General features: G+C 37.3%; 1 long non-coding RNA gene across 1 annotated transcript; it reads left to right on the forward strand.

Moving 5' to 3' along the window:
- The first annotated feature begins 213 nt into the window (after positions 1-213).
- On the forward strand, positions 214-4,027 carry LOC137205701 (uncharacterized). Its single transcript, XR_010934263.1, has 3 exons — positions 214-774; positions 1,696-1,773; positions 3,547-4,027. It is a non-coding gene; the product is annotated as an uncharacterized lncRNA (long non-coding RNA).
- Positions 4,028-6,959: the final 2,932 nt, after the last annotated feature.

Here is a 6,959-nt window from a genome sequence, read left to right on the forward strand (position 1 = left end):
CAAGCTTTAACATGTATCAGAATCATCTGGAGGGCTTGTTAAAACACAGATTGCTGGGCACTGATTGCTGCTTAAGTTGGACTGGAGGCCAGGAATTTGGCATTTCTAGGAAGTTTCCAAATGATTCTGAGACTGTTGGTCAGGAATCACAATTTGGGAATGTCTGATAGAAGTACCTATCTAAGAGTGGAATTGCTAGGTTATAGAGTAGGTGTAACTCAAACTTTAGTAGACAGTGCCAAACTGTCTTTCCTAAGTGGTTATGTCAATTAATAGTTCCACCAGTAGTGAATAGCAGTTCTTGTTGCTCTTTTTTCATGCCAACATGGTATTGTCAGGCTGTTTAATTTTAGCCAACCTGGTATATGTGGTAATGATATTTCATTGTGGTTTTAACTTAAATTTCTCTGATTACTAGTAATTACTAACGTGTGAACACACCTTCATAAGTTAATTGGGCACTTTGTCTTTAAATGTATTGCTGTATTCCAGTTGCTAATGTTTTTTAGGATTTTTGTGACCTATTTTTATGGGTGAAGCCAACCTGTAATTTTCCTCTCTTGCTCTGTCCTTTTCAGGCTTTTGGTATCAAGGTTATACTAGACTTATGAGTTGGGGAATGTTTCCTCTTTTTTTATTTATGCTCCGAAAGAGTTTATAGAAGATGGAACTATTTGATCCTTCAGCATTTGGTACAACTCGTCGGCAAAGCCATACAAGCCTGGAGATTTCTTTGAGTGAAGATTTTTGACTACAGATTGAACTTATTTGAAGGTTATAATACTATTGACAATTTGTTTTTGTTTCGGGTTTTTGTGTTTTTTTTGAGTCAGCTTAGGAGAGCCATATTTTCTAGCAAGTTTTCTATTTAATCTACATTTTCAAATGTATTGACATAAAGCTATTCAAAGGTAGTACTGTCTCCTTTGTGTTTCTGATATTGGTTATTTGTGCCTGTCCTCCCTCTCTCTCTCTCTCTTCCTTTTCCTTTATCTGTCTTGCTAGAGATTTATCAATTGTAATTAATCCCTTCAAAGAATGAACTTTTCTGTATATTTGTACTCTATTTCAATAAGTTATACGTTTGTCTTTATTATTTCCTTACTTCTACTTTCTTCCCCCTCCCCCAGGCTTATTGAGATATAATTGACATATAACTACTTCTACTTTCTTCGGATTTATTGTGCTGGGTTTTTTTTTCCCCTAACTTCTTAAGATGAATGCCTTGATCATTCACTTTTAGCTCTTTTCCCCTAATTGTGCATTTGAAGATATAAATTTCCTCCTAATTACTACTTTAGCTTCATTCCACAAGTTATGATACATAGAATTTTTGTTATAATTCTGTTCCAACTATTTTCTAATTTCCACAATGATTTCTTCTTTGATCCATAGATTATTTAGTAGAAATTTAAAATTTTCTAGACATAAGATTTTCTAGTTGTCTACCAAAGTTGCATTGTGGTCAGAATATATACTTTAATTTCAATCTTTTGAAATAGTTTTAAGACTTTATTCGCAGTTTATGGTCAATTTAAAAAATTCTATCTGTGCTTAAAGATAAGACGTATTCTGCAAGTGTTAAAAATAGTGTCTCTTCAGAGGTTCCCCTGCTGCCTGTGGCGGGGTGGAAGGTGGTGATGGTAGTCTAAGTCCATTTGGTCAATTCTGCTAATCTTTTTTTTGGTCGTGCAGGATCTTAGTTCCCCAACCAGGGATAGAACCTGTGCCCCATGCAGTGGAATTGCACAGTCTTAACCACTGGATCGCCAGGTAAGTCCAATTCTGTTAATCTTGATGTTCAAGTCTATATTATTCCTAAGCTTTTGTCTGCTCTTTTCCACCAAATACTAAGACAAGTGTGTAAAATTTCCGACTATGATTGTGCATTTGTTTATTTCTCCTTTGAGTACTGTAGATTTTTACTATATATATATATATTTGTGTGTGTGTGTGGCTGTGTTTTGTCTTCTTTGCTGCGTGCGGGCTTTCTCTAGTTGTGGCAAGCGGGGGCTACTCTTCATTGCAGTGCGAGGGCTTCTCATTGTGGTGGCTTCTCTTGTTGAGGAGCACAGGCTCTAGGAGCGCAGGCTTCAGTAGTTGTGGCACGCAGGCTCAGTAGTTGTGGCTCACGGGCTCTAGAGCGCAGGCTCAGTAGTTGTGATGCAAGGGCTTAGTTGCTCCGTGGCATGTGGGATCCTCCCGGACCAGGGCTCGAACCCGTGTCCCCTGCATTGTCAGGCGGGTTCTTATCCACTGCGCCACCAGGGAAGCCCCCTTGCTTTATGTATTTTTAATTGTTATTTAAAATCATAATTTATTACTGGTGAATTAAATCTTTTATCACTATGCTGACTTTCTATCTCTAGTGATATTTTTTGCCTTAACTTACTGTGTCTAATATTAGTATTGCTATAGCAGTTTTCTTTTGGTTGGTATTTGCATGGTATATCTTTTTCCACTCTTTTACTTTCGACCATTCTATATCCCTTTGTTGTAATATAGGATACAAAATAAACCAAAATCTAAATATATGTTATTTGTTATGATATCACTTATATGTGGAATCTAAAATATGACACAAATGAACTAATCTACAAAACAGAAACAGACTCACAGATATAGAGAACAGACTTGTGGTTGCCAAGGGGGTGTGGTGTGGGAGGGATGGATTGGGAGTTTGGGAATAGCAGATACAAACTCTTACATATAGAATAGATAAATAACAAAGTCCTACTGTATAGTGCAGGGAACTATATTTAATATCCTATAATAAACCATAATGGAAAGGAATATGAAAAAGAATATTTATATAACTGAAACACTTTGCTGTACAGCAGAAATTAACACAACATTGTAAAACAACTATACTTGAATAAAATAAATATATGTTAATTGTAAGTGATACATCTAAAATAAATAGATTTTAACTGGAGCATGTATTCCACTTACATTTAATGTAATTGCTCAAATAATTAGACCAAAATCTACCCTTTTACTTTGCACTTCCTATTTTTTCCTGTTTTATATTTTTCTCTTTCTTCTTGTCTTTATTTAGACAACTAAGTATTTTAAATTAATCTCTCTATTTTCCCCTTTACTAACTGGAAGTTATACTGTCTGTTTCTGTTCTTTTAGTGCTGGGGTTGGCAAATGGTGGCAGGTGGGTCAAATCTAGCTTGCTGCTTATTTTTGTAAATGAAGAAGTTTTGGAACACAGCCACACCCATTTTATACACAGTCTGTCTGCTTTCATGCTACCACAGTAGAGTTGAGTAGTTACAACAAAGACTACAGGGGGCCTGCAAAGACGAAAATATTTCCTGTCCATCCCTTTATAGAAAGAGTTCGCCAACCCCATTTTTAGTGGATTCTTTTTAAAATGCAATATGCACATTTAACCTATCAAATTCTTAAATTAATCAAAACCTTTATCCTTTTTATGGATAAATCAAGGGCCTTAGGATATTATAACTCTACTTACCTCTTCCCACATACTTGTTACTGTAGTAATTTTAATTTTTTTTTTTAAACTTTATTTGAAAGCTACCATATGATCCAGCAATCCCACTCCCAGGCATATATCCAGAGAAAAACATGGTTTGAAAGGATATATGCACCCCAATGTTCATTGCAGCGCTGTTTACAATAGCCAAGACATGGAAGCAACCTAAATGTCCATCAACAAAGGAATGGATAAAGAAGTGGGGTACATATATACAATGGAATATTATTCAGCCATTAAGAAGAATGAAATAATGCCATTTGCAGCAACACGGATGCAACCAGAGATTACCATACTAAGTGAAGTAAGTCAGACAGAGAAAGAAAAATGTCATATGATATCACTTATATGTGGAATCTAAAAAACATGGATACAAATGAACTTATTTACAAAACAGAAACAGACTCACAGACTTAGAGAATAAACTTATGGTTACCAAGGTGGAAGGGTTGGGGGGAGGGATAGACTGGGAGTTTGGGATTGAAATGTACATACACACTGCTGTATTTAAAATAGATAACCAAGAAGGAAAAAAATAATAATGTATTATGAATAACTTTATGACAATAAATTTGACCTTAAAAGAAAATAACACTTTATCTTGGAAATTTTTGATTTACAGAAATGTTGCAAAGATAGCACAGTGAGTTACTGTGTGTCCTTCATCCAGTTTCACCTAATGTTTTAACTTTATTATATTTGAAAAATCTATGTGAACAACATTGGTACATTCACTATTAACTAAACTCCATACTTCATTCGAATTTCACCAGTTTTTCCCCTAACGTCCTTTTTTTGTCCAGGACCTGTATTTAGTTGTCATGCCTCCTTCATCTCCTCTGATCTTGTGATGGTTTCTCAGTCTTTCTTTTTTTTTTTTTCCTGATAGTTTTCTTTCTTGTCTCTTTTTTAAAAAAATTTATTTTATTGAAGTATAGTTGATTTACAATGTTGTATTAATTTCTGCTGTATAGCAAAGTGATTCAATTATACATATATATTCTTTTCCATTATGGTTTATTACAGGATACTGAATATAGTTCCACCAGTTACTAAGACAAGTGTATAAAGTTTCACTATGATTGTGGATTTGTTTATTTCTCCTTTGAGTACTGTAGGTCCTATACAGTAACAACTGTTGTTTGGTTTCTCAATCTTTGTTTTCTATGACCTTTATTGTTTTGAGGAGTACTAGGCAGTTCTTTTGTAAAACGTCCTTAAATTTGGGTTTCTCTAATGTTTTCCTTATGCTTAGACCGAGGTTTGGGGAAGAATACTGAGGTGACATGCCCTTCTCGTTACATCGTATCAGGTGGTACATGATATCAATTGGTGACACTAATTTCCAGTACTCGGTTAAGGTAGTGCTTGCCAGACTTCTCCAATGTGAAGTTTCTATTTTTCTCTTTCAATACTCTGTTCTTTGGAAGCAAGCCTCTTACTTTTGCCCATACAGGGGTTGTAGAGAGTGAGAGGTTATTAAGCTCCATTTCCTGGAGTGGGGTATATCTACATATATTATTTGGAATTCTTGTGTTAGGGAGATTTGGCTCCTTATTTATTTATTCAATTATTTTATTATAACAGTATGAACTCATGTACACCTAATTTCTATTTTGTGTTATAGTCCAATACGGCATTATTTATATCATTGCTCAAATTGTTCCAGCTTTGGCCACTGAGAGCTCTTTCAGGTGGACTCCTGGGTCCCTTTGACATGACCCCATCCTTTTGTTTTTATGAGGACGTCATTACTTTCTGGCACTACAAGGTGCTCAAGGCTCTTCTTCCTATCTCTCTCATACCACAGCACCCCAGCCACTAGTTTACAGTTAAGCCCAGTTCTTCTCTTTTCCAGGATGAAAGCATTTTGCGACCTAGGTGCAGTGCCTGTCCCGTCAGCCCTAGGATTTGACCTACCTCTCTATACCATACCTGAGTTTACATTGGATCTTAGAGAGTTTGCTGTGCTTCTAGGGCCCATCCGTAGAGCCATGTTGGGGCCCCTCTACCTCTCACCTGGTCCCCAAATCCTCCTTCAACCTTACTGTCCCATGGGAACTTGCTCCACCCTAATATTCCAGACCACCTAAGTTATAAAAAGAATAGCTGACTTGGGGGAGAGATCATGAGTTCCATCTTTAAATACATTAAATACGAAGTATATGCAATATCCAAATATCTTCTGCCTCTGCACCTCTTATTATTGATCTAGTAAATAGATATAACAGGAAATTGTTTCCTTCATCCTCCACAATCCAACCCAGTCTTTTGGGTTAGACCCTTTTAGTCATTTCAGGAGAAATTACTGTCTTGTGTTGATACAGATTACTTTCTAGCTGTTCTTGCCCTCAGATATTTGCTTTCTCTAAACAGTGGTAAAAGTTGTCACCCTACCTTTTGCATCTGGATAGGTCTTTAAAAATCTTTGAATCTCTTTAGCTCTTCCTAGAGCTCAGGTTCCACTGACAATGACCTGACTCTCTGATATTGGATCCACACACCCATGCAAACCTCCAAACATTCCCAGGTTTTCTTTGAATGTTCCCTCACTCCACCCCAACCTCCTTCTTCCAAAGCTGTCCTTGATTCTTGGCCTACCCTGTAATATCCTCAGAACAATTCTGGCAGTTCTCTGTACCTAGCCTGCTGTTGGAATCCACCTCAATGATCTCTGTCCTGTATTGCAATTGCTCATATCTGCTTGTGAGTTCCTAGGGGGTGGGGATCAGATCTTAGTCATTTTTTTCTCCTCTACAATGCCAGAGTGTAGCCCAGCCTCTAAAGTTTCCCAAGGGGAGCAAGTATACCACCTTGTTTATAACACCTGAGTATCACATGCAACTGTATACGAATTGAATTCACTTGATATCTTTGCACCATCCAAGTACTTGGCAAGTAAAAAAAAAAAAGAAAGAAAGAACCTCTGGACTTCTAGTGTCCTTCTGCATCCAGCCTTGGGGAAATCTGACCCTGCACCCTATCCATCCCACATGTGGGAGTAGGGCTACTGCACATGTTGGCTCTGCCTCCTCCAGCCCTGGAAAGCTGGGTATCTTCTCTGACTTGACCTTGCTCGTGATGCCAGGATGAGAGACGAATTCACATAATTCAAGTGCATGGGGGAGAGTTGTGGGTAAAGAGAAGCTGAGAGCCTCTGCAGGATCTTTTCCTAACTTTACTCCTCTTGAGTTGTAGAGTTAGAAAGAGGTGTTTGTGGAGGATAAAAACCAAATCGATGGCAGTCAGAAGGCACTAGGGGAATGGTGTTGAGGAAAGGGGCATTGGTTAAAGACCTAAGGTAGCAAAGTAAACGTAGATATATCAATAGAACAGGAAAAGAGTTCAGACAGAGGCCGGAGGCCCACAGATATAGAGAGGGAACTTATGGCTGTCTTTAAAAGATTGAATACTCTGTCTTCATAAAACTGAAATCTATTTGGTTCCTTAGCCG

The sequence above is a fragment of the Pseudorca crassidens genome, chromosome 14 (assembly GCF_039906515.1).
Source record: "Pseudorca crassidens isolate mPseCra1 chromosome 14, mPseCra1.hap1, whole genome shotgun sequence".
Lineage (NCBI taxonomy): Eukaryota > Metazoa > Chordata > Mammalia > Artiodactyla > Delphinidae > Pseudorca > Pseudorca crassidens.